Raw genomic sequence first — 27,995 nt, forward strand, 5'->3', positions numbered from 1 at the left:
CATTCAAATGCAGCTATTATACATTTATATATGGAATTACTAATGAAAAAAAAATGTTATGGGTTGGGAGATGGATCATGCAGCAAAGTGCTTATCCATAAGCATTAGGACCTAAATTCAGATCCACAATACCCATGCATAAACCAGGCATATGATACACCTACAATACCAGCATTGAGGAAGTAGAGACAGGAAGATCCTCGGGAATTGCTGGCTACATAGTCCAAATGAATCAATAACACTTAGGCTCACTGAGATTTTGTGGAAAAAAATAGGGCAAAGAGCAATAGAGCATGACTCTTCACATTGGCCTCTGATGTCCATGTGCATTCACATATCAGTGTATGTCACACACAGAAATGTCATATATACACACATACACACAAACACGTATATATGTGAATATTCACAGTACCCATATAATCAAACAACAATGTACTGTACATTGAAGGCATCTAATGTTTTTAGTAGTGGCTCTAATCTAACTGAGTATGAACTCATTATCTGACAAGCTTTCATATTTTCTCACCTTTCAAAGCCTTTTTTTTCACATTTTCTATGCATCAAAAATTTGGCAGGAAGCCGGGTGTTGTGGCACACACCTTTAATACTAGCACTCAGGAGGCAGAAGTAAGAGGATCACCGTGAGATCGAGGCCAGTCTGAGACTACATAGTGAATTCCAGGTCAGCCTGGGCCAGAATGAGACCCTATCTCGCTTAAAACCAAAACAACAACAAAATTAGTAGCAAGTGTCACCCTTGTGCTCCTTTTCTACATGTAATTATATTTTAAAATGTCCTGCACAATGTGGAAGAAGTGCAGCCTCCATCTCCAGGAGAATTTCAGACCTCAGTGCAGACTGGGGAGGGTACAGAAGGCTCAGTGTGACAGGATGGGGAGAGGGAACAAAGTGTGACCTAAGCAAGCTAGAATCACCAGGCTTGACTTACTCTTCCTTTCCATGAGAGGAAATCCACTTCTGCTACTCTAATATATATTTTTCTTTCTCCTTAGACCATGTCACCCCACTTGATAAATAAATTTAATTCACAATTATTGTGGCCGAGTTTGGATAGCTGCTGCAAAAACAATAACAATCCAGATTGTTTCAACCTACTACAAACTTAACAATGCTTTTCCTTAAATTAATTGATTAGATTGATTAATTAATAATTCCATCCTTTAGTACCAAGGAGGCACTCATCCAAATATCCAACATCACAGCAAGGACAGTCAGTACTATTGGCTATGCACTTCTTTACATCTGTCACAAAGCACTTCTTCAGACTTAGGATGAAATAGCCCAATCCCATCTGGCACTACTTTTCTGTACTGCACAAAATGTTATTTGTACTGTTCTATCTGAATGATAAAAGCAATCTATATATTATGATTCTAAAGCATTTGTTTAATTACTTAATTAGAGCATGGAGAACTGCAGTTGTTAGATGACGATTAGGCAAAAAGACAAAAGCGTGAGAAAGCAAGGATGCTAAGGAAAATATTCTCTCATGGAAAGTCCTCATTCCTTGTGATTATTTTCTTTTTGGCCACATGATTTATTTCCATGTAAGAGAACTGACATGACTCTGGTTGCATCAATGAACAAATAAAACTTCTGGGATATTAAAGCCTCAGTTAAAAACTTGCAGCTTATGTGGCATGGTCCTAGGTGAGATATCTACAATCTAAAGGTTTAGGAAGTGTCAAAGGTAAGATTTGGAAAGGGAATAATAGTTCACTAACAAACTATAGACCCATGTTCACAGTCAGAGAAATTATTTTCAGTAGTTTAGGTAAAAGCTATGATGTGAACAGAACTGTTCAGGACACATGGAGACACTATATTTACCCATGATTAGGGCATCAAAGAGTGTTGTCAACTTTGCTTGGAGAGATGGCTCAGTTGGTAAGGCACTCACCTGAAAAGTCTAATCTCATGGGTTAAATTCCCCAGTACCCACCTAAAACCAGATGTGTAAAGTGATGATTAACAAATTGGCACCCTACCTGGTATTGTGGAGTATAAGAAATGCAGGAAAGAGGGTCATTGAGTTTGCAACACAGTATTGTGTTTTGGAAATGGCCATGGGCAGTGTGAAGCAGGATTGCCAATGTATCCATGAGGATGAATGATGGATTGAAGTAGAGATGCCAAGACCATGGGATGGCTGCTGAGGAAAGCTGCGAGCAATGGATGAAGTTTTCTAGGACTGTGAGTAGCCTAGCTGGAGGGGCAGAATTGGAGTACCAGAGATTTGTTGCCAGTTAGAATGATCAGGCTTGGAGACTTGTCACTGGCTACAGTTGTTGGTCTTGGAGCTACAGAATTCAGTGTTTGCCCTGTTTAAATCATGTATTGCTTATTTCTTTCCTATGCCCAATGCAATGTTTTGCAGTGTGAACATTTATTCTGTGCCATTATGGGTTTGTTGAGGTTATTTTTTTGGTATTATGGCTCAGTTAAAAGATCTTGGATTATTGGTATATATGAATACCACTGGAATTGTTAAAAACTATGGGGACTTTTAAAGTTAGATGATTGCATTGTGTTTTCCATCATGTATGGTTATCAGTTTTGGGGGGCCAGGGACGGAATGTAGTGGTTTGATTCAGGTGTCCCCCATAAACTTAGGTATTCTGAATGCTAGGTTTCCATCTGAAGGATATTTGGGAATTAACACCTCCAGGAGGCAGTGTATTGTTGGGGGTGGTCTTATGGGTGTTATAGTCAGTTCCCCCTTGCTTGTGTTTGGCACACTCTCCTGTTCCTGTTATCTACCTGATGATGATTGAGGGGGTGATGTCCACCCTCTGCTCATGCCATTGTTTTCCGCTGCCATTGTAGAGCTTCCCCTTGAGCCTGAAAGCCAAAATAAACCTCTTTTCCCACAAGCTGCTCTTGGTTGGATGATTTCTATCAGCAATAAGAACCTGACTGCAACAAGTTGTCTGGCCAGTATCATCTCAATATATCATAATTTCCACCATAATGGGTAATTTTATCATCATTTATTTAATATCATTAAGTGTTGATAGTGTCAAATGCAATTGAAAATACATTAAAATTACACAACAGAAATCTAATGTGTAGACTTCATAAGATACCAATTTTTAAAACTTACTATCAAAAAGAAGCATATATTTCACTCTATACTCTGAAATTTTCTGCCAAAAATTCATTATAGTCTAGGATTTTAGTGCTCTATCATTTGTGTATTGTCTGCTAATTATTCCTATTAATCATTTCTTTTGTATTATTATTATTTATTTATTTGACAGAGAAAGGGAGAGAGAGAGAGAGATTAGACATGCCAAGTCCTCCAGCCACTGTAAATGAACTCCAGCTGCATGCACTCCCTTGTGAATCTGGCTAATGTGGGAAATTGAACCTGGGTCCTTTGGCTTTACAGACAAACACCTTAATTGCTAAGCCATCCCTCCAGCCCCTGTTGATCATTTCTTAAGATTAACATATATTTTTATATATTCAGTGTACAGTAACAATATTAATACATTTTTTGTCTGGTTTGTCATTAATTAGGTAGGATGTGTAAAACCTTTGTATATTTTGTTTCATTCATCTTATAAAGGATCCACTATTTTGTGTTAATTTGCTAAGAATTCTAAACATCTGCAATAACATTTTTAATGTTTAAATTATTTATTTATTTATTTGCAAACACAAAGAGATAGAAGAGAGACAGACAGACAGACAGACTGAGTGAGCCAGGGCCTCTAGCCTCTGCAAACGAACCCTAATGCATGTGTCCCTTTTTGCATCTGGCTTTACATGGATACTGGGGAACTAAATGGCAGTCATGAGGCTTTGTATGCAAGCATCTTAACTGGTGAACCGTATCTCCAGGCCTGCAATAATACTTTTATGATGTAAAGTCAGTTATGGGAAAGTGTTTTTTTATTGAGTATGAAGTCAAATGAAGCTTGAAAATTGATTCAACTAAAGTATTCTCAACATACTTTGGGTTTTAAAATACAAACAGTAACAAAAACAATACATACTGAAAATTTGAACCTTTGCTCTAGCATGCTATTTCTGTTCAATTCAGTTAAATCACTCAAAGTTATTTGTTGGGTTCTTACTAAGTGCTTAAATAATGACTAACACAAACAAGAGCATACCCTGTGGAATTATATTCCTATCAGGGAAGATAATCCATGAATGAATGAATACTTCAGTCTATCAAAATAATATCATAGCATACACTTATACCTGATCATAATCACCAAGGTCTCAACTACACAAAACACCGTCTACAAGTAGAAACCAAGTGGTTCCCCAAATGCTTCACATATACTTTCAAGTCACAGTAACATGCAATGCATTCGCTCGTCATAACTTTTAATTGTGGGGTATTATTCCTCAGTGCTCATGAGCTCTTACATTAAAGGGAGAATTTGAGTAGTTTTTGGGATGCCACAGGTCTGAAGTAGGATTCACCTCAGTGTATTTATGTTTTTAAGTTTGAGACACATTGAGATTTAAAATATTTTACTCTGTAATTATATCTGGAAGCCTTCCATATAATTAACAACTGTGTTATTCACTTGGTTTCCATGTGTATTTTGAAAATAAAAAAAAATATTGAAGCATTATTCCGAATGAGAGCGGAGAAAGTCAGTAATTTAAGTATTGCTTTCATCAGATGAGAAGGGAGCAGGGATCGTGACTTTGAATGATCTTTTTGGCTACAGAAGGAGAGAAAATCAATGTAGCTGACTTTGGTTTGGCTACACATAATCCAATTTGTATTCCAAGAACAAATTTCTGTCTCATCTAGACAGGAATCAATTTCATCTTTACTTTTTTATAGCTAGTATTTTCATCTCTGTGTTCATTCATTTATTGTGAGCTACTGTTGCAAGGAGATGAATACAGGAATTACACGTTACTTTAGCCTCAAGGAACTGACAGTGAAATACAAGGGATACAATACATTTTCAGGTAACAATAGCAAGTGTTTGTGTACTATGATTACTTTAAGAGAGATGTTCATAAAATTCCAAGATATGGGGAGACTTATAGCTAGGAAAATGGAGAAAAATATGAACGATATGACCCATATTTGAATTATTCTAGAATCATTTTATAGATGCTTGACAGGAAAAATATAATGTATTTTTAAAAAGTATTTTATTTATTTATTTATTGGAGAGAAGCAGATAGGGAGAATGGATGTGCTAGGACCTCCCAGCACTGCAAATGAACTCCAGAAGCATGTGCCATTGTGCATCTGGCTTATGTGAGTCCTGTAGTCCTGTAGAATCAAACCTGGGTCCTTAGGCTTTGCAGGCAAATGCCTTAATGACTAAGCCATCTCTTTCACAGCAAAATAATATCTTAGTGGAGAGTTTTATTTTCAAAATATTTAAAATTTGGATGCATATTTAAAATGTCATGGGGAAGTAATATGATGGAGAATGGAATTTCAAAGGGGAAAGTGTGGGGGGGGGGTATTACCATGGGATTTTTTTTATAATCATGGAAAGTGTTAATAAAAATTAAAAAAAGAAAAACCAAAAACATAAAAATAAATAAATATTTTTGAATCAAAAAAGATTATAGTTTAAGTATTTTATTCTATTTATTTATGAGAGAGAGAGAGAGAAAGAGAGGAAAATTGGTGTGCCAGGGCCTCTAGTCCTTGCAAATGTACTCCAGATGCATGTGCCACCATGTGCTTCTGTTTTACGTGGGTACTGGAGAATTGAATCTGGTTCCTTAGGCATCATAGACAAGTGACTTAACCATTGGGTAATCTCTCCAGCCTGATGTTAAAGTTTTAGAACAGATGATGATTAGGTTAGAAAAGTAAAAAATTAAAAGAGCAATGGGAAAATTCAGAGATAATGATAGTCATTGTAATATGTTCAACTTTTAATATTCAGTTGGCTATAAAGATTGAACAATTCATATAAATCTCCCGTACTATTTCTTAAATAGCAAAAATGTTTTAAGCATATATAACCTTATGTTTCTGTATATGTTGGTATTTCTGTTTTTCAAATTTAATTTTACTTTTATGCTTGACAATGTCATATATGCTTACAGCATATTTTGATGATATTCAACCACTCTTATATTCATGCTCTCTTGGTCCCTTAGTACTTCTTATCGCCTAATTCCTTTCCTACTTTCATATCTTTTGTTGTGATTTACTGAGTTAGATTAAACTTGCTTGTATGACATTTGTGGTGTGTCATTTTCATGGATTATGGACAATTTACCAGTAGTTATACCACTGAAGAACATAGCTTTCGCTGCCTCAGCAACCACTAACTGCCAATAGCTCCTCTGGAAGCATAGGTGCATCATAACCTTCATCATCCACAATGGGATGGTAACAGGCTCAATCCTGTATCGAAAACCACATCTGCTGTGAGAGCATGAGTGTGACAACCATGTCATGTCTAGAAGATAGCATTTCACAGCATGCTTTCCTGTCCTCTGCCTCTTACACTTCTTACATTCTTCCTGCTTCCACAGTGTTCCCTGAGCCTTGGAGGGAGTGCTATAGATGTACCATTTAGACCTAGGGATGCTATAGTCGCTTTTTGTCAGCACTTTCATCAGGTCTATGCTCTGCGTTAGTCTCTGAGCAATGCATAAAGAGACTTCTAAGATTAAGGCAAAGAGCATCACTAAACCATAGGTAGTAACATAGATATTAAGTTTGATAATATGTTCTGTTCATTTAAGATGTGTGAATTTTATGGCACTAATCAATGAATTAATTAATTTGTTTCTTTATTAAGATGTAACATAGCTTATAAGAAGAATAACCCATTAATACTCGTCCTTTATAACATGATTATGTTATTTTTTTTTTCTTACCAGCTAGGATCTATGCTCACCATCAGAAGGAAATGCATTTGATTATTTTAGCAATTGGTTTCTAAGAGGATTCTGGATAACCACTGATTTTCAATACTATTAATACTGACACTGGTAGCTACACCTTACCATGCATTGTCCACATGTGGCAGGTTAGATGGTGTTGTACTTACCTTTTCATTCCTGGGACAAAACACCTGGCCAAAAGCAGTTGATGGAAGAAAAGGTTGCATTTTGGGTCATAGTCTCAAGGGGAAGCTTCATGATGGCAAGGGAAAGCATGGCTCAAGCAGAGGCTGAACCTCACCTCTGCCACATCAGGTCGAAAACAACAGCAGGAGAGTGAGCTGATCTTTGGCAAAGGGGAGCTGGCTATAACAACCCTAAGTCTGCCCCCAGAAACAAACATCATCCAGGAAGGCTCCGCTTCTCAAATTGTCACCAGCGAAGGACCAAGTATTCAAAACACATGAGTTTATTGGGGACATATGGGTTAAACCACCACAGATGGAGCCCAAAGAATTAAAAGTAGATACAATACAGTAGATACTACAGATAATTTTAACCTAACCTTGGATCAGTATAAAAATGTGTTCTGATCAGTGCAAATAGTGTCTGCAGTTGCCTTAGTGTAAATTGGCACATTATTTAACCAAGGATTACGTAAGGTAGCTTAGCTTTCACTTTCACAACTCTGACTTGAGAAGTAGATAGCATTTTAAAACTGACAGACAATGGAGAATGCTGGAAACCTAGAGGGGGTCAAATATATGGTTATAATTGCTAATTTCACTTACTAAAATGCTGCTACCTTTTCTAAACAGTTACCTTAATTTGGTGTTCCTGTCAGAGGTGACAGATTAGACTTCAATGCTTCCCATGTCATTGTACTAAGACTGGAGAGGGAGTGTGCCTGTGAGGAACTGAATTGGGTCTTAGAACAGGATCCAGAGAAGAGTCCTCACAGCTACATCTGTCAAGATACCTTTCCCTCTCTCCTCAATACTGTTTTACTTGAGTCAAATTTATGTTGATCAGCTTTATTTTCATTTCATTAAACACTTTTTTTTAAAAAATTTTCATTCTTGTTTGGGTGTTTTCTTTAAAAATTAACTATGTATGAATGTATTATTTAATTAATTTATTAATAAAACATTTCTTGTGGTCTATAATATTAATTTCTAGTTTCATTTTATCATGGAGAACTTACTCTGTGTGAAACCAATTATTTTAGATGTGTTGATGTTAATTTTATCTCTCTAGATAAAATTTACTATGGTGATTGTTTGGTGCACTTTTTCTTAACAGTATTTGTTACTTTAACTCAATAAATCTGATGGAATTGTATTAGGTGAAATAACAGCTTTGTTGAATTCTATATTTGGTCTAATGGCCAATTAGACTCTGCCTTCTTTTTCTCAAACTGTTCTTATGAACTGTATGTAACCAATATTTATTTTTGACTTTTAAAATATCTTCCACTTCCTTCCAGTCTTCTGGGTTTCACATGAAAAATCTTTTGTCATAAAGATGGTCTTGAGCATCTAACATAGTATCTCCCTTTCTGGCGGGTTTCAGAGATTCTTCTTTGCATGCAGTTTTCAAAATGTTTGAGTTGACATGTCATGGAATGTTTTAAATTGTATTTCTAGTGCAATATCACATAGATGAGGCTAAATTCTACTTTCTGCTTTTATTTCTAATGGACAAGTATGATAAGTAGTAATATATTATTTTAAAGTTTATTAAAATTGGAAATGTCTCTGTTTTACAGTCATTTTGTTTAAATACTTATCAGTTTTTGTTGATGTTTCCAAAGAACTAGAATGTGGTCTCTTTCATTTCTTCTAAATTTCCTATAAGTTATTTTTTTGATTCTACTGATGATCTTATTTTCCCCTCTTTAATAAGGATTAGCTTGTCATAATTCTCTTTAACATAGGATTTTAAGATATGAACTTCCTCTCAGAACTGCTTTTGCAGTACCTGACATATGTATGGGTTGTGTCTTCATTTACATCCATCTCAAAGTATTTTCTGATTTTATTTTTGTTTTTATAATATGAGTGTTTATATGTGTATTTATTTTGTGTGTGTGTTTGCATGTATGTGAGGGTACATGTTCACATTTGCAGTTACACATGGACAGGTGTGCATGGGAATGGGGAGACCAGAGGACAACATCAGGTTTCATTTCTCTAAAACATCATTTACCTTTCTTTGAAAAGGGGTTTCTCACTGTTTCAAACACTCATGAGTTAGACTATACTGGCTTGCAGTGTGTTTCAAGGATGCCTCCCCAGCTCAGGGATTGCATATGCACACCAACACTCCTGGCATTTTTACAGATTCTGCAGATAAACCTCATACCCTCATGCTTGCATGACAAGCACTTTACTGATTAAGCCATCTCCCTGCATCCTATATTTTTCTGTCTTTCTTGTACCAGTGACTCTTTAGAAAGGTGTGTTTAATATCCATGTTTGTAACTTTTATTTGATTTTCCCTTGATGCTGATTTATAGTTTCATTTCATGTTATACAGAATATAGTCTCATATTACTAGAATCCCTTTAATTTTAGTGGGTTTTTTTTTCATGACAATGTATCTTCTATTCTACCCAATGGGAAGAATTTATGGCTATTGTTGAAGACTTCAATGCCCTATTTTAAATACTGCATGAACAAGTTGGCCAAAGATCATAAAGAAAATAATTAGATTTAGTTTACATTGGCTTAATTCAGGTGAATAATAGAAATATTAGCCTTGCATAAATATATTCTTCTTTCTTCTTTAATGTTATTGTTTTGTATGCTATATATCACAAAACTACCACAACTTTAAAATGTTATATTATATTTGTATTCATTTTCTTATCCAGAAAGGTTTTAACTCCACTGCTCATGCACTCTTTCTCTTTGGTGATGGATATGTTACAGAGCTGAGTTATGTATTATATACTTATAATTTTATACAATTTATTTTAAACTCACCCAGGGAAGAAGGAGAAGCATTGAATATTCATTTATACTATTTTTTAAACAGTGATCTTTGCTAATGTTCTTGTCTAGTACAATTATTGTCTTGCTTCACTTGCTTTTAAATTAAAGCATGGTCTATAACATCTTATGTGAAATATATGAATTAGCAATCAATTCTTCTGGTTCTTGATTTTTGGACATAAAATGATTTTGATTTCCCATTTCAAATACACTTTTTCTGGATAAGAGAATCTTGGATCCAGGTTTTATAAACATACTGAGTATATTATCCTGCTGCTTACTAGCCTGCATTGTTTTTATTTAAAGTGAATGTTTTCATTTATTGGGTCGAGGCTTGATGGGGCTCACACCCAGGGCCATGCATCTGTCAAGCAAGTGCTCTATCAGCTCTGCCATGAAGCTGCATTCTCAACCCTTAAAAGATAGCTATTAATATTGTTGTAATTTTTTTCAGAGTGATATTTCATTTTTCTCAAGCTAGGAATAGTGATATATACTAGCTACACAGGAGGCTGAGGCATGAGGTTTGCAAGTTGGAAACCTTGCTTGAGAAACAGAGGGAGTTCAAATCCAACCTGGAAACTTTATTAAGAGCCTGTCTCAATATGTAGAAAAAATGTAAAGACTGAGAAAATAGTTCACTGATCTATCTACTCTTTTCACCCATAATCTCTCTCTCTCACATACACATGCACGTGCACACAAACATACATACTGCACATTTTTACTTGACTATGACTTTCAATACATTATTATGGTATGTCATGGATTTATTTGTATTTATCTGATATCCTTTACATATTGAATTAGGTATATTTCCTGGATATACGTATATGTATATGTATATGTATATGTATATGTATATGTATATGTATATGTATATGTATTCAATAACCTTGTGAGATTTTCAGCCATACTTCCTTCACCTAATACTTCTTCTGTTTTCTCTGACTCCCTTTGGTATTACCTGTGTCTATTTCTTCATGGTGCCCACCTATCTAAGGTTCCTCATTCCTATGGTTATTTGTTCTCATTCTTTCACAAATTGTATAAAGTGTCAGTGTATCTCCAGGTTTGCTAATGCCTTTCTTTGCTCACCAGATCTGCTGCTAACTCCATCCTTCATGAAGTTGCTTACAGTACTCTACACAGCCTTTGAACATGCAGGGCATCAGCAGTGACCATAATTTTTCCATCTCCTGCTGCCATGTGCTTCTGTTCTCCTATGCCCACATGAAGATCATCAGTGTCCCTAACCTTTGACATTGATGAGAACCAGCCTTTCTTTCATGATCTCTTTTTAATTGGTTCACTGAATTCTTCTTTAAATTTTAAGCATATATTTCTTCTTTGGGTTTCAGGCTTAGCTTGTTTGTATTCAGGTAAATAAACAAGGTAAGACTAATGTGGAAGCCTCCAATTTCTCATGGATTTATGAAAAGAAACTACATTTTAATTGGTCAGTTTTGCTTATTGTATGAATAATGATAATTTCAAACTCAAATTTTCTCAAAGATTTAATCATAGCTTAGAGGCTTAGGAAGGAGAGCAAAGAGTATGGAAGCTAGGAAGGGCTTCCTTGGAAGGAGGTCAAAGGACCCCAAAGGTTACATCTATGACCTATAGTAAATGTAATGACCTTTGATTTTCCCCTATAGCCCCAAGGACAATCCCACTTTTAGCCAAGAGAAAGCTATTCACTTTAGGGCCCCTCAACCTCTAAACTGCCTCACAAAAATCAAAAATACTTTTTTGATAAAGATAACTTCCTGTCATTTTGGCTTGTGCTTGTTAGGAAGTATCTAATCTCTAATGTAACACTGATGCTCTCATGTAGCTTAGGAAGTATCCGTTATTCCTCTGGTACAATTAATGTGCTCAAGTAGGATCAGTGGAGGAACCATAAGCCACTATAAACTAAGGTGTCCTAACCATGGTACTTTGCAAAAAGTTCCTCACCCATAAGTGAAAAGACTTTACAATTATGTCCTTGTTTACTTCTGTTACACCAGCATGTAATCTCTAGATAAAGTGCTTTAGATGTGAATTATTTCTTCTTGAATTTTCATAAGTTGGGCTTATAAAAAAACACACTAATTATTCCAAGCAAATGTTCAATGTGTAAGTTATCCAAGGATACACACAAAGAAAGAAGTCTATGAGATACACATTTAGGGCTGGAGATATGAATTAGTGGTTAAGGTGCTTGCTGGCGAAGCCTAAGGATCCAGGTTTGATTCCTCAGATTCCATGTAGGCCAGATGCACATGGTGGCACATGCATCTGGAATTTGTTTAAAGTGGCTAGAGGCCCTAGTATACTCCCTTCCTTCCTTCCTTCCTTCCTTCCTTCCTTCCTTCCTTCCTTCCTTCCTTCCTTCCTTCCTTCTTTATTCCTTTCTCTCTCTCTCTCTCTCTCTCTCTCTCTCTCTCTCTCTCTTTCTCTTTTATAAATAAGTAAAAATTTTTTTAAAATACATATGTTTTTCAATATTGTTCAGGCTTTTAACAATTTTGACTTTCACCCAAATGAAACTATTCTTCAAAAGAAGATACATCTTGACTGCTTTTGCTATATTTTGTCTAATTCCTTTCCCCAAAGTGTTGGAAATTTTGTCTTTTGCCCCATATTGACATATGAAATATCTTAAAAAATATGTCCAATTGGGGAAATATGATTTTTGAGACTATTTTTGGGGCAAGAAGTAATTCATTAAAATTTTTTGACTTATATTCTTTCTTCGGTTATATTCTGTGTACTTATAAATTATAGTCTTGCAATATGTGAAAGCATTTTGAACAATGATGGACAGCATATATAACAGTGGTCCAATAAAATATCACTGATACTGAAAGTCTTTATTGTTTTTAACATTATAGCTATCATAATGTCATAACACAACATATTACTCATATGTTCATGGTGATTCAAGACATGTTCAGATACACAGATTTTGATATGTTTGTATTACATAAATGGCATTGTGTTGCAATTACTTGTGGAATTCAGTACAATAACATGCTATATGGGTTGGAAGTCTAGGAGCTATGATTTCAACTAGAAAGTCTGCATGCTATATAATCTAGGTTTGTGTAAGTGCACTCTACGGTGTTTTCATAATGATCAAGCAACCTAGTGACACATTTCTATGTCCCACTTTTTAACAAATATCCCAGAAGCTATATAACACTTGGCCATTAATTTTCTATTCTCTGTCTTTGCTGTTTAAAAATACTATCGATGGCTGAGAATCTGACTTAGTAGTAGAACACCTGCCTACAATTTTTGAGACATGTGGCTTCTTTAGCACACACAAAAAAGAATTAAATGAGAGCTGGGGGGATGCCTTAGCAGTTAAGGCATTTGCCTGTGGAGCCAAAGGATCTTGTTTCGATTCCCCAGGACCCACAGAAGCCAGATGAACAAGGAGGCACACACATCTGGAGTTTGTTTGCAGTGGCTGGAGGCCCTGGAGCACCCATTCTTGATATCTCTCTCACTCTCTCATTCTTTCTGTATGTGTCTGCCACTTTCCCTCTCTCACTCTTTCAAATAAATATAATTTCAAAATAATTAAATGAAAACACTAGCCACTAGAATTTAGAGGTTTTTATTTGCATCCCTGAAATAAATAATGAAGTATCTACCATGAAGAACACACTTATTCAATCTTACAGGAGTAGTGTTCCCTGGGCTAACAACTCACAATGAACACAGATATTGAGTTCCAATTGTGATTTTCTCAAGGGACAATGACCAGAGATGTAGTAAGGTTTCAGGACAAGCTGAAGAGTCAAAACCATAGTTATAGGGATGTGGAGCTTCTAACCCACACAACTATAGAAATGCATCTACTACTCATGCCAAACCACAGGTCTGTGGTCCAGTGACAGAGCACACTGGAAGCAATATGGAAGTCCTTGATCATAACTAGTCTCAATAGTTCTTTTAGGGACTCCCTTTTTCTGTGAGGAATACAGCAGAAGAAGATAATTAAGTCAACTTTCTTTTCAGTTGTCTGCATCTTCTATTATACTACCTTAACTTCTCTGGTTTCTTCATCTCAATTTTATAATGATGAAATTTTCCTGAATAGTGTCCATAGAATGATAATTTTTATGCAGAGTGCGAAAAGTGAAAATGTTTATAAGGTTAATCACTTGGCCAAGACAAATAGTACAGGCTGAAAAGAGCACTGATAAGAAGAAGCTTACTCTCAAGCATCCAGGGTAACTAATCCAGGCTTTCAAGAGGAAGAATTCTCTTGCCTAAGAAAAAGCAATGGTGTTAATGGGCTATAGCTTCTCAAAAGATCTACTCCATTTCTCATTCCCCCATTGGAAATCAAATTCCAACATGAAATCTAGTGTGGGCAAAACACATGCAAGAGGAGGGCTTGGTGGCACAAAGCTTTAATCCCATCATTTGTGAGGCAGAAGTAGTAGGATCACCATGAGTTTGAGGCCGACCTGAAATAACATAATAAATTCCAGGTCAGCCTAGGTTAGAGATAAACCCTACCTTAATATATATATATATATATATATATATATATATATATATATATATACACACACACACACATACATATACCATAGCACTCTGCCTCTTGCTTTATAAATCATCTTTAAACACAAAAAAATCACATTCTTCCTGCCACTTCTTCTCCAATTGTCCCTGAGCTTTGAAGGGTGTGATAGAGATGTAGAGATACTTCGCTTAGTGTTAAGCCCTCCACTCTTCCTTGTTTTCTGCACTTTGACAAGTTTTGGGTTACTCCAGTGATCACAGCCATCTGAAAAAGAGAAGATTCCCTAACCAAAGGTGAGAACAGCATTAATACATGAGCATAAACACAAGTGCTTAGAATGTATCCATTTAGCCAGACACTAGCAGTAGTTTCTGTTCTAGGGCTTATTACCTCTCTAGCCCATACACTTTTGATTAGGTTTTCAGTAACTGGCGCAAATTCCTTCTTGTAGAGCAGGCCTCAAATCCAATCAGAGAACAGGTGGCTTTCCCCATAACAGACATGCCACCATGGCATCAATTGGCACATTTGGCCTGGTTGATTGGCTATGGAGCTTGTAGGTCCCATTGCTGGCTAAGACTATTGATAATGTTTCACCTCCAATAGGCTGTATAGTCTTTCCAGCATCCTGACTGCTAGGAAGTGGAGGAGTGCTTTCGAATACATCTTCTGATCACACTCATGACCTCACAGTGGCTGATGCTATGTACACAATACCTGCACAATGGGAGGGGAAAATAGGATGACAGGAAAGACAGAATTATGGCCAATTGGAAAGAATGGTACTGTATCTATCTACAACTTCATGCAGTTTTCCTCTTTACACTCTTTTTAAAAAAATTTATTTATTTATTTGAGAGTGACAGACACAGAGAGAAAGACAGATAGAGGAAAAGAGAGAGAATGGGCGCGCCAGGGCTTCCAGCCTCTGCAAACGAACTCCAGATGCATGCGCCCCCTTGTGCATCTGGCTAACGTGGGACCTGGGGAACCGAGCCTCGAACTGGGGTCCTTAGGCTTCACAGGCAAGCGCTTAACCTCTAAGCCATCTCTCCAGCCCTTTTTCACTTTAAAAAAAAAAATCACTGTTATCTTAAGTAATAAATATAAACATTAAATACTTTATAACTGTTTACACTTTGTATCAAACTCACTTTCCTACTCTACCATTGTTTTCAAAAATTCAACATAAATAATAATAGATAATGAGTTACTGCATAAACATTTATAAATTATAGGTATTTTATTTGGGATTGCATAGGCACTGAAACAGAAGTGTCATGCAGACATTTCCATAAGAATTGTTCTCAGGATTGAAAGATGCATACCAAGGAGAAAGTAGAATCAAGCAGAGGGGAAGTAGAACAATGTCACATGGAGAATAAACCATTATCTGATTTCACAGGGAGTCTATGAGCTGGAACGGACTTGTATTTGTCCCACCTTGAGTCAAAATTATCATTTATGACACTTCATTAAACAGTCTGACTAGGAAGAGAAAGTAATTGTAGGAATGACAGTTTTCTTTTCTCTGTTCCTTATTAATACACATAGTTTTGATTAAGCCTCTTTCTCCCCCTGCTCTGCTCTGTCTCCCTACCCCTCTACCCTAATTTCACCCTCCATTCTAGTATACCTCTGTGACTTTCATTTCGTTTATTAACCCCCTTTCCTGCTCTTTCCCTGAAGACACTTTTGTTTCCACTCCCCTGGGGAGTTTCGTAGTTTACTGACACCTACAGAAATAGTTTTCTTGAACAGAGGAAAACTGTTTCTGCTGGTGCTTGACCAGGGAATCCAATGCAATTAGACATATAGTGCCACTTACTACTAGTACTTCAGAAATCATAGCTGAAGAGAGCTTTAAACTGTTATTAAGCCAAAGTGGTGTCACCGGAGGGTGAACTAGTTCATCAAAAATACTGTCATTAGCACACTGAAAAAATTTTGATGTTAGTTATTATAGCAGACAGCCTTATGTCTCAGGGATGAACCTCCAGATCAGATGTTCCATAAGAGTAGAAGCTGGCCCACTTTCACAGGTCCAAGCAGAGAGAAAAACAAAAGCAACCACCATAAACATGCATACTCCAGGAACTCAGGTACTTTGCATATCTTAGGTTGGAATTCAGATCTAGATCCACCTTAGGGCTATACCCCAACATCCACATCCACCCACAGTGACACCTCGCCAGCAGTCTGCAGACCTAAATTACAAAGGTGTCCCCCCCCCCCCCCCAGGTAGGATCTCACTCTAGCCCAGGCTGACCTGGAATTTACTATGTAGTCTCGTTGTGGCCTTGAACTCATGTCTGCCACCTGAGTTCTGGGATTAAAGGCCTGCACCATCACGCCTGGCTTTTCTAAATTACAAGTTTTAATAAATTCTTCTATCTATTGGGAACATCCATTCAAACTACCATAGTTACTAACCTCATTCCTGTGACAAAAAAAAAAAAAAAAGACAAAATGCCTTTAAAAAAGAAAGGGTATATTTAAGCTTACAGTTAGTTCTAGGGAATATGGTCTTCAGCCCACCATGGTAAAGAAGGCATGATCACAGGGGTAGGAGGTAGCCAGCCATGTTGAGTTAGGAAGCAAAAAGAAATTAATGCTGGTGCTCAGGCACTTTCTCTGCTGTCCAGATCCCAGCCCATGGGATACCACCACTTAATTTAAGGTGGATCTACCTGCTTCAATTTAGACATGTTCTGGGTACACAGGCATGCCCAGAGATTTTTCCCCTTACATGATTTTACATCCAATCAAGTTGACAAAATTAACCCTCCCAGGACTACCCCTTGTCATTTTGACATGCATACATAGAAATTTTAAGCTGCCAGCAGGATGAATAGACATACAAAGAGCCACATTGTACTGAGAAGGCTTTGGGAAGATGGCACTAAAGACAAAGGAAAGAAACTGAAGAAGAAAGCAAAACCCGATGTTGGTTTTCTATCATGCATTTCCTATTGGTTATGCCACCCATTTTGAGTTAAAAATAGCAAATTCCACCACACATGTGTGTACATACACTCATACACAAATAATAAGAAAAAAATGTGCTTAATTGCTACTTTCTGAATCCCTACAAACTCCCCTCAACTCAGCCAGCAGCCATATGAGGCATATAATTTTCACTGATCCAGTGCCTTGATAACTCCTGAAGCACTACAGTTACAAAAGTTTAGGCTTTGATATGTCAGATAGGATCTGGCTTTCATCACATTTTTGATGAAGTTTAACCCCTCCTTCCACACAAAAACATAATTTTCTTCTTCATTCTCATTAGCTAATCTTGGAGGAGGGAGCCTTGTGTTAGTTTTAAAGGAAACAGCAAAATTATGAAATGTAATGTATTGGCACCTACTCTCAGTAGTTCCTCATACAATAATTGGTGGGCTGACAGATTTTAAATGTTTTTTTTTTTAATTTATTTGAGAGTGACAGAGAGAAAAAGAAGGGGGGAGAGAGCGAGAGAATGGGCACATCAGAGCCTCCAGGTACTGCAAACAAACTCCAGATGCATGCGCCCCCTTGCGCATCTGGCTAACGAGGGTCCTGTGGAATCGCACCTAGGACCAGAGTCCTTAGGCTTCACAGGCAAGTGCTTAACCACTAAACCATCTCTCCAGCCCCAGACTGACAGATTTTAAAGAGAAGAGAATGTATGGAATATTTTAAAAATCAATTAAAAGATTGTAAATATATGAAAATCCAAGGCTGTCACCATCACAAAATCATAATGTGTTGTGAATCATGTAATCTTGTGTAACCAAGTTAATTTTAGCTTTGTTAATCTAGGTCTTGCATTATTTTATTGCTTTAAATGCATGGAATATTCATGTTCTGCTTCCTTGATGAATATAATAATGCATATGGAAGTATTTTTTATATGTGAGTATATATGTGGTGGGTATGCGTGTGCACATGTGTAGACATGCATGTGAATGCCAGAGATCACCATGGCTAATCTGGTCACTTTCCATATTAATGATAAAGAGTCTCTCACTGATCCCAGAGTACACAAATTAAGCTGGTTTAACTAGCCAGCTATCCCTAGGGATCCACTATCTTTGCTAACTGAGAACTGGAATTATAGATCTATACCACTACTTCTGGTATTTATGTGGGTAATAGGAATTGAACTCAGGTCCTCATGCTTAGACAGAAATTGCTTTACTGACTGAGCCATCTCTCCAGACTTGATGGGATTTTCTATGGAGATTAGTACAGTGTCTTCTGAAAAATAACAATGGTTAGAAGAATGGAAAAAGAGGACAGGAACTGGACTAGTCTTCTTTCATTAACTTCATACATTCTCCTGATATCTAAAAACAAGAAACATTTAAGCTGTGGTCATCACTTCAATGAGAGGCCATGGTAGGTTAAAAATTTCCATAGTCTAAATAATAACTAAGTGTCAGATAATATAGCTAGAAATACACTTAGTATAGTCTCTTTTCTTGATATATTGACTCATTTATATATTTCAAGAACAGTCAACTTGAAGTTCTTTAATGAATAAAGATGATGGCCAAGTACTCAGTGAAGGTACTAATAAGTAAATAAAAGGAAAAAGACGATGTATATTTTTGGCCTGGGTAGTGCATGAGGGTCTACAACTTTCCTTTAGGAATATTAACAGAGATTTACGATGTCCAGAATTTCCTCCACAATTTACAGAGTAAATATTATTAAATCTATGATGATCAAGATAAACTATTGATGTGTATTGATGTGTGTAAGCTTCTGAAACACTAACCTGTTTGATGGTGATGTTTTAAGAACATCAGACCACTCTCTCTGTACAACACAATTTAGTATATGAAGTCTGGAGTCTTGATAGAACACATAATCCATTGAGGATGGTGGTACCTCTATTGCTCACTAGTAAAATATTAGACATGATGAATGTTTAATATTTTCCAGGTATCACTCAATATGCCACCCTTTATAGATGGGTATCTCGAGTATGTATTTGCTAACCTTCAACCTCCCTGTTCCCCAACTCCCTCAGGTTATGATGCCAAAAATAGGATGCACTACATACAATTACTTTTAGTTCATCTGTGTTTATGAGGGTTAAAAAAAATGTCCATCTCAGAGTTCTCCACTGAGATACAGACAAATCTGTAGATAAATCTTTGATATCAAAGATCAATTGGGCTGGAGAAATGGCTCAGTGTTTAAGGAGCTTGCCTACAAAGCCTCAGAACCTAGGTTTGTTCCCTAGCACCCTTGTAAATGCCAGATTCACAAAGTGGTGCAATGCATCTAGAGTTTGTGTTTGCAGTCACTGAAATCCTGGAATATCCATTTTTTCTCTCTCTCTTGAAATAAATAAATAAAAAGTATTTTTTAAAAAAATAAAAATCAGCCTGTACAAAAGTAAGGTTGTTATTCTTCACCTAACCACCAAAGTTTGATCTCTCCTCCAAGTCTTTAACTAACAAACACCTGTGGAATAAATTTCAGAATCAACTTTGACAGAAAACCAAAATATAACACACACACACACTCACATACTTACTCACTATTGGAAATACAAATGTGGTCTTGTTTCTCACAAAATCTGGAGACGGTGACATTCAAGGTGAAAGTGTAACTTTTCTCATCTGATTAGTCAGGGACCAAGACTCCTCAGGATGACTCTTGCTGTTCCTATAGCCATGTGACAGGAGGGAAAAGAAAATGCAGAAGCATGGCATTAATGAAGGGCCCCCTGTTTCTTCGGATTATATCCCACTAGCCAGAGCCAAACTCATTTCTGTTTCTTTACAGCTCCAGTCTGAACTCTGTGATATTTCTTTGTTTTTCTCCTTGATATGTTCATTCTTCCTGACTAAATGCAAAGGGAGACTGAAAACTATGTTTTATTGCACATCTAAGCCAAAAGCTATATCTAGAATGAAAAAGCTAAATATCTTAGTGCATACGTATGTTCCTTTTCAAGTATTTTATTGATTCTCCAGTTACAATTTTAGTATGTACTCTATAGGAAATTCCCTAAGAGCTAAGGACATATTGGTGACCAAAAGTCCACATATGGAGGTTTTATATTAAAATAGACATAGCAAAATGATTCATGAGAAGGGAGATTCAAGGGAGTAGAAAATCTGGCTTTCCACTGGAGAGAGAGAGAAGCCTTGAGGCTATAAAATACCTTAATGCCAGTGGGCTCAATGAATGTGTATTTTATAAGGGGTGACTGACTTGTATAAAACATATCATTATAGGCAGTGTAGAAGAAACTTGGCGCTTGCCAATCTGAGAGTCAGAATAGGTAAACTATTGTTTAGACCATTGTCATTATTCTGATTAAAACTGATACAGATTAGGCAGAGAGTAGGTGATAAGGACCCAGTACTATAGCTGAAGAGGGAACTGTTACAAGTGTTCCTATCCTATGCCACAATCACTGGATTCTTGTTGAGTCAGGGAATGAACTGTTACAATTTCTCCATCCATCTTTCATTGTGGGAAATGATTGCTATTGATAACTGAAAACAAAGACCCCAGTGAAGCAAATAATCTTCACAAGTCTATTAAATTCTAAACACTATGTGTTTTTAAGAGGAATAAACCAATACATATGAAACTGCTATTTAAATTAATGATCCTTGCCAACTATGATCTAAATACTTATAATAAAATATATATAGTTTACAGTCAGAAAAACTTGGAAGTAATTATACTCAGAAACCCTTAAAATAAATTGCTAAAATCACAATGTGGATATAATTTCCTCTTTAATTTTATCATTTAAATAGTGAAACATTCTCATATGTTAGCAAAAGTATACATTTAGACACACAAAATTGTAGAAGAATGTTACAAAAGAAGACTAGTCTGGTATGGTACTTAGTATTTGATGAGACTGTGAAGCATACACTATAACGTAAAGCTGAGTAAAATATAACAGAATTTATTTACCCAATGTGTGGGTCACTTATCTTTCTGTTTGTCATGATAAATGACTTCAGTGAACATCTCAATGAATACTCTGCTAACACAGTAGAAAGAATGAAATGACTCTGGGATAAATTATGTTTTCAACTACAATTTTATCATTTATAAAATAAAAATATTTTTGAAAAGGTCTTGCCTCTGAAGAAAAATACCTATTTACTTGAGATATTATTGTATTTTTACTGAATAATCTTTCAACATCACTTAAGAAAATGTCTGGAATTTATCTATTTGGAGTATGTGCCTTATGACAGTTTATATTCTTATAAATTTCACATATTTTATTTGAGGATTCAATATTTATATAGTTCCCAGAAGTAATAAATATATATATGTAATATATATACATATACATATATATGACTATAGTAATTTTTCTTCTAACAAACTACACACAAGATAATTTATTAGAGCTTCCCAAAATAATTCCCAATAACATTCCCTTACCCTACACAATAAGAAAACCACCATATGTACAATAATAAATTAGTATGATTTTATTTGGAATAAGTGAAGTCATATAACTATGTACAGATTTCTGTAATGTTTTAGCCTCAATATTTTGTGAGTTTCATCATTTTGCTATACATAATGTAATTTAATTTATCCCTTGGATTCATTATTTTATTGAAATCATATAGATAATATTACCTTCCTAACTGATAGTAATGGACATTGCCATTGTCTCAAATTGCTAGATATTATACATAATGATATACAAACACACTTGTGTCTGTATATGTCTATCTGTTCTCCTATATAAAGTAATTTCATAGACAATAGTTCACTTTCTTAGATATAAGTTCTCTGCCCTAAAAGTGAGGAAAAATAGTTTTTCTCATAAGCAAGCTAGGGGTTTTCCAGTTACTTTTAATTTTAATCAACTTTGAATTTGCAGTCATTTAAATGATGGGGCACTGAAGAATTCAGAGGGAGAGGGGAGAGACAGACAAAGAAAATGGGCACACCAGGGCCTCTAGCCACTACAAATGAACTCCAAATGCATGTGATGCACCACTTTGTGCATCTGGCTTTATGTCGATACTGGGGAATTGGACATTACTTCTTCAAACAGAAAAAAAAAAAAAAAGAAAACAAACCAAAACTATTTTAGGTTGTCCAAAAATAGCAAATGATAAAACCTTTTCTGAATGGTACATTGTCAGAATATACAATAATTTCTCAGCTATAAGGACTAAATAAAATGTATTCAGTGAGATTTCTTCTTGAAAATGCAGTAAAATGTGCATACTAATTTTCTGGCATATTTCATAGAATCAGGAATCTATAGTATAAAAGAAAATGTTTTCCTTATTTTGTAAACTCAGACCACTAACCTCTAAGACAGACTGCTGAGAGGTTGGTTAAAGCAACTCAAATAAATTATTGAGTAAGAATGTCCATGGACAGGTGTTATAATGAATTGGGGGTTTCAGATAAGAAAGAAAATGAAAAATCTTTTGCACTAAATCATGCCTTTCATCTCAAATAAAATACGTTCACATGTTGACAAAGGATGACTTTGACTGATGAGTTCTGCTGTGGTTTACCTATCACTATCCGAGTCTGTCAATCAGCAAATACTCATCAGCCACAAGTGAAATTGGAGTTTCTGTGCTCTACTGACCCTTCACTTCCAAATACACTGTTGTGTTTCTGTCATTGGTAACTGCTGTTTCCATCATGGAGATCGTGCTAGGCCTGGGAAAAATGATCGACTAGGTTTCTGACTCCTTATCTATTCATAGAAAGAGTCCTGAGTATGTGGTTCATAATCATTCAGTCCTGTTAATAAGAGTGCTCAATGTGTAATTTCAAGTGTAATATTGTACTAGACATTGGTGAAAGAAAACAATTATACAAACATTCATAATTCCAGTATTTTTAAAATGTGACAAGCTAGGTCAAGATGATCACTATCTGATATACTTAGATGAGTAGTCATCTTAGAATCCCCAATCACGTTAAACCTTGTTTAGAAGATACTATCAAGTGAACGAAGTTGTTACTACATTGCCCTCATGGAAGTGGAGTGAATAGTCAGTATAAAAGTTCTTAAGGTGGAATCATGGCTGATGTGTCTGAGGAGCAAGGAGTGTTAAAAGTAGAGTATAACAGGATGTGGATAAGGTACACATCATGGACTGTTCTTTCCATCATGGCAACAAATCCTTGAGATTGATCACCTGATAATTGTTCATGTTTGCAGAGTTTCCATCTATGGTCACTTGACTGTGTTAGCTTGGACCCATGGTGGTTCAGTAGGGCTTATGGGTAGGCCATAGCAAGAGAAAGTCTGCTGATTACATGATGGCAAGAACAGAGAGAGACAGAACTGAAGAAGGCAGAGGTGTTGTATTAGTTACTTTTCACATTTCTGTGACCACATATGTGTCAAGGAACAATCTGGGGAAAGAGATATTCATTTTGGCCCAAGAATGCAGGTCTTTTATTTCGCAAAACAAAATATGAAACATAATTATTCATGGAAATTTAACAATAGCTATGATATTTACTTTAAAAAATAGTAAACATTTTACTGTGATGCATTCTACAGCTGTTTTTAATTTTTGTTCTTCCTTTTCACAAATTACAAGAAGGGAAACTCTTTGTGATCATGATGACATTAACAGATTCAAATACTCAATTTATTGCTGCTTTTGTCTGTTTTATTTAATGTATTCAATGTATGAGAAACCTAATCATTGAAAACCATGAGGCATGAAAATTGGTTGACTTAGGTTTTGCATATTAAGAATAAAGCAAAGCTGGGAAGTTAATAGCTATAGTTAAGACCCATTTGGAAATTAACTAATTAAAGACTTCATTTGCACTTCTCTAGAAAAAAAGTGCTTCCATTTTTAGTAATTACATATCATTGAGTTAGAAATTCTAGAGAAATTATGTAGTTGACCAATTAAAAAAAAATGAAATCATCAACATATAATAAATATATAAATGGTAGGTTAACAGCCACAATCAGACTTGGTTATGAACTTAAATGATTATACTGCTTATTTACTATAATGACACAGATGCAATCTTTTACCATCTCATAAAAGTAGTAATAGTAGCAAGTAGTAAGTTGTTAGTTAAATTGTTATTGACAATATTAGCATTAAATATTTAATCTCTTTTCCTGCTAGCCATATGACCACTATATGAAATTTTGTTTCTTTTATTGAAAAATTTATAGCATGAACAGGAAACAAACAAAAAATAAATTTATAAAAAAACAAAAAATTATCTCAAAATATTTTAGCAGTTGAAGAACATAATTATTTTAAATATTAGGACTCTTCTAAATTTGTGATTTATGTCCAGTAAATAGATGTCTACAGAGTTTTACCTCTTGGTTTTAGATAACCAATTTATCATGTGGTTGTAAGTATTTGATGAATACTGATGTTCAGGAATTTTACTTGAAGTGGGTCATGGCCATATATGCCTATCATCCCAGCATTTTGGAAACCTGAACAGGAGGAATGTAAGGTCAAAGTCAATGTAAGCTTTATATCACCTTCTCCTTGGGAAAAAAATGATCAAGGAATATACCAGAATTAGGCACTATAAGCTAGAGGTATATTAGGTACTAAGCATGGGGCTAACATAAGACAACATACACTTATCCTAAAAATCTTATCTTCTACTATTTTTCCATGTGCAAAGTATGTGTGATATGGACTATGTGTGGTATATGTAGTGTATGCGTGTGTGTGTGGGCTGATGCAGTGTCCCATACATGTGCCCACATAGACTAGAGGAGAATTTCTTGGGTCCTCCTCTATCACTCACTAACTATTTTGGTATTCTTTGAGACAGAATCTCATTGATTCCAGAACTTTCTGTTTATTTTTGTTGTTGTTTAACTTTATTTTGTTTGTTTTAAGCTCCAGCTATCCTCAGGTCTTAGCTCTCACAGAATTGAAGCTAACAGACATGCATTGCCATGTTCAGCTGTTTTAGTGGTGCCTGGATAGCCAAACTTGAGGCCTCAGCCAACCCACACCAACCCAGGGTCTTTATGCTTACATGGGGAGCATAGGGAGAAGCATACTTAATGGTTAAGCCATCTCTCCAGGCCTCATGATGCTCTTCTTTTACTTCACTACCTCAGAAGTTAATTGTTTTGCCTACTTGCATTTCTATGTTCTTGAGAGTGTCACTTGCTAGTAAGATTCCTTTATTCAGTTGGAAAATAAAGTTGGTGTCAATTTCCTAAATATCCATTTAATTCTGTGAATATTGAAACATTTGGCTTTGTATAAAATATTTTAGAGTTGTGAATTAAGAGCAAACCATTTAAATAGTGTTTTCTTTATTTACTTATGATGTTTAATGTACTAAAACCAGTTTCCATCTTTTATCTGTCTACTTTCTGCAGATAGTGAAATATAACATTAATAGAATTAACTTTAGTTGCTGGTAGAACACACTGGACACTTTAAGCTATATTTTTTTTAGATGATCACTTTATTTGTTAATTGTTATTTATTTATTTGAGAGTGACAAACAGAGAGAGAAAGGGGCAGAGAGAGAGAATGGATGCACCAGGACCTCTAACCACTGCAAACGAACTCCAAATGTGTTCGCCCCCTTGTGCATCTGGCTAACGTGGGTCCTGGGGAATCGAGCCTTGAACCAGGGTCCTTAGGCTTCACAGGCAAGCGCTTAACTGCTAAGCCATCTCTTCAGCCCAGATGATCACTTTATATTGTTATTATTCCATATTAATTATTTTTCTTTACATTTTTCTATATGGGTATAGAATTTTCCTATTTTATTTATTTATTAAAGGATGTTCCTATTTTAGTTTTAGAATTTGACAAATGCTAGTTATTTTCACTATGTGTTTTGGTTTAATTATTCCTTTATTTATTATTAATATTAATTGGTATTTTCATTACTGAGATTCTTGAATATGTACAGAAATATCTTCTAGCACTTAAAACTCTTGACAAGAATAATTTCCAATTTTGGTTAGGCTCTTTCTTTTAACTTAAGTTTTGAGACATCAAAGTATTTTCAACCATAATGAAATTATTTTAGTAATATTTTTCTGATTTTTAAATTCCATAACTATGTCTGGAATTTTATTCATCTTATCTTAGGATATTTCTACTTTGCCACGAGTACAACAAACAACTTAAAATGCATACTAACTGAAATAAAAATACCTACATTACTTGAATTTTAAATTTTATTAACATTCTTTAAATAAGTGAAATGCAAGACATCTTGACAGAGACCACATGTTCCAACAAGTGAGGATGGAGACAACCAGGAAGCTTCTCAGGAAGGCGTGATGCAAGAATAGATGAGCAATGAGAGGACCAGAGGAGGAAGGGATAGGAAGAAAGTGTTTAATGAGGAACTACCGAATATTTCCATTATTTTTTGTTTTGGTTGAAAAAATGGTTAACTAACAGTTATAAATGCAGCAAGCATGAGATAGACTAGACACCATACCTTTACAGTTTGTAAGATTATATATTAAAATTCTGAAAAATCAAAACCAAGGATGACATCATGAGTACAACAATAGAAAAATATTTTATTGCTTTTAAGCAAACTAATAATTATTAGCCAGTTTCCCAGCAGAAACAATGGACTTCAAGGAACTAAGGAAAACAAAAGACTATCATAGAGTACAGTGAAAAAAGAAACTTTAAATCAGAAATACAATAAAGATAAATGATATCCAATTATACTTTCTTTCAATGAATTCACATTCCTTTCCAAGATCCTTAAAAAATTAACTAAATATTATTGCTACCAAACATTCCTTATAAGAAATACTTTTAAATATACATTGAAATCAAGACAGGACATTGATGGAAAAAACCAAAGAAATAATGGAAAGATACATGGAGACTACAACATAGTGATTCAAATGAGCAAGAGTCAATGAGGAAATAGAATGCTTAAACACAATAAAACAAGTAGGCAAAGAGAATAAAATTTAACTACTCCAACCAACAATATAGTGTATACTCTTCTGAAGTTGACTGGTAAAATTCTCCAGGTGAGATAAGTTTTAATTATAAAACAAAATTCAATAAATTTAAAAGAATAGAAATATTGAGAAATATGTTTTCTCATCACAATCGGATTAAATTAGATGCTAATGGTAAGAAAATATTGAAAAACTAATACAGCCAGGTGTGGTGATACATGATTTTAATTCTAGCACTTGGAAGGAAGACATAGAAGGATTATTGTGAATTTGAGGCCAACCTGAGACTACATAGTGAATTCCAGTTCAGCCTGGACTAGAGTAAGCCCCTACTTAAACAACTCAAAAAAGAAAGAAAGAAAATAAAAAGAAAATTCCATACAGATTAGGCAATTATAAAATAGACACCAAATAATCAATTAATCAAAAAATAAGCATAAAAGCCAGCATATATTATTAAATAAGTGAAAATATATCAATATACTACATATACTTGTTCAAAACAAACACAGCTTGTAGTGGTTTGAATAAAATGTCCTCTATAGGTTCATGTATTCTGAATACTTGGTCTTCAGTTAGTGACCATTAGATAAAGTTGAGGGACCTTTGATAGGTGTAACCTTTTGGGAGAAGATGCATTGCTGTTGGTAGGCTTTGCTGTAATTTAGCCTAGCTC

The sequence above is a fragment of the Jaculus jaculus genome, chromosome 5 (genome assembly GCF_020740685.1).
Source record: "Jaculus jaculus isolate mJacJac1 chromosome 5, mJacJac1.mat.Y.cur, whole genome shotgun sequence".
Taxonomy (NCBI): Eukaryota; Metazoa; Chordata; class Mammalia; order Rodentia; family Dipodidae; genus Jaculus; species Jaculus jaculus.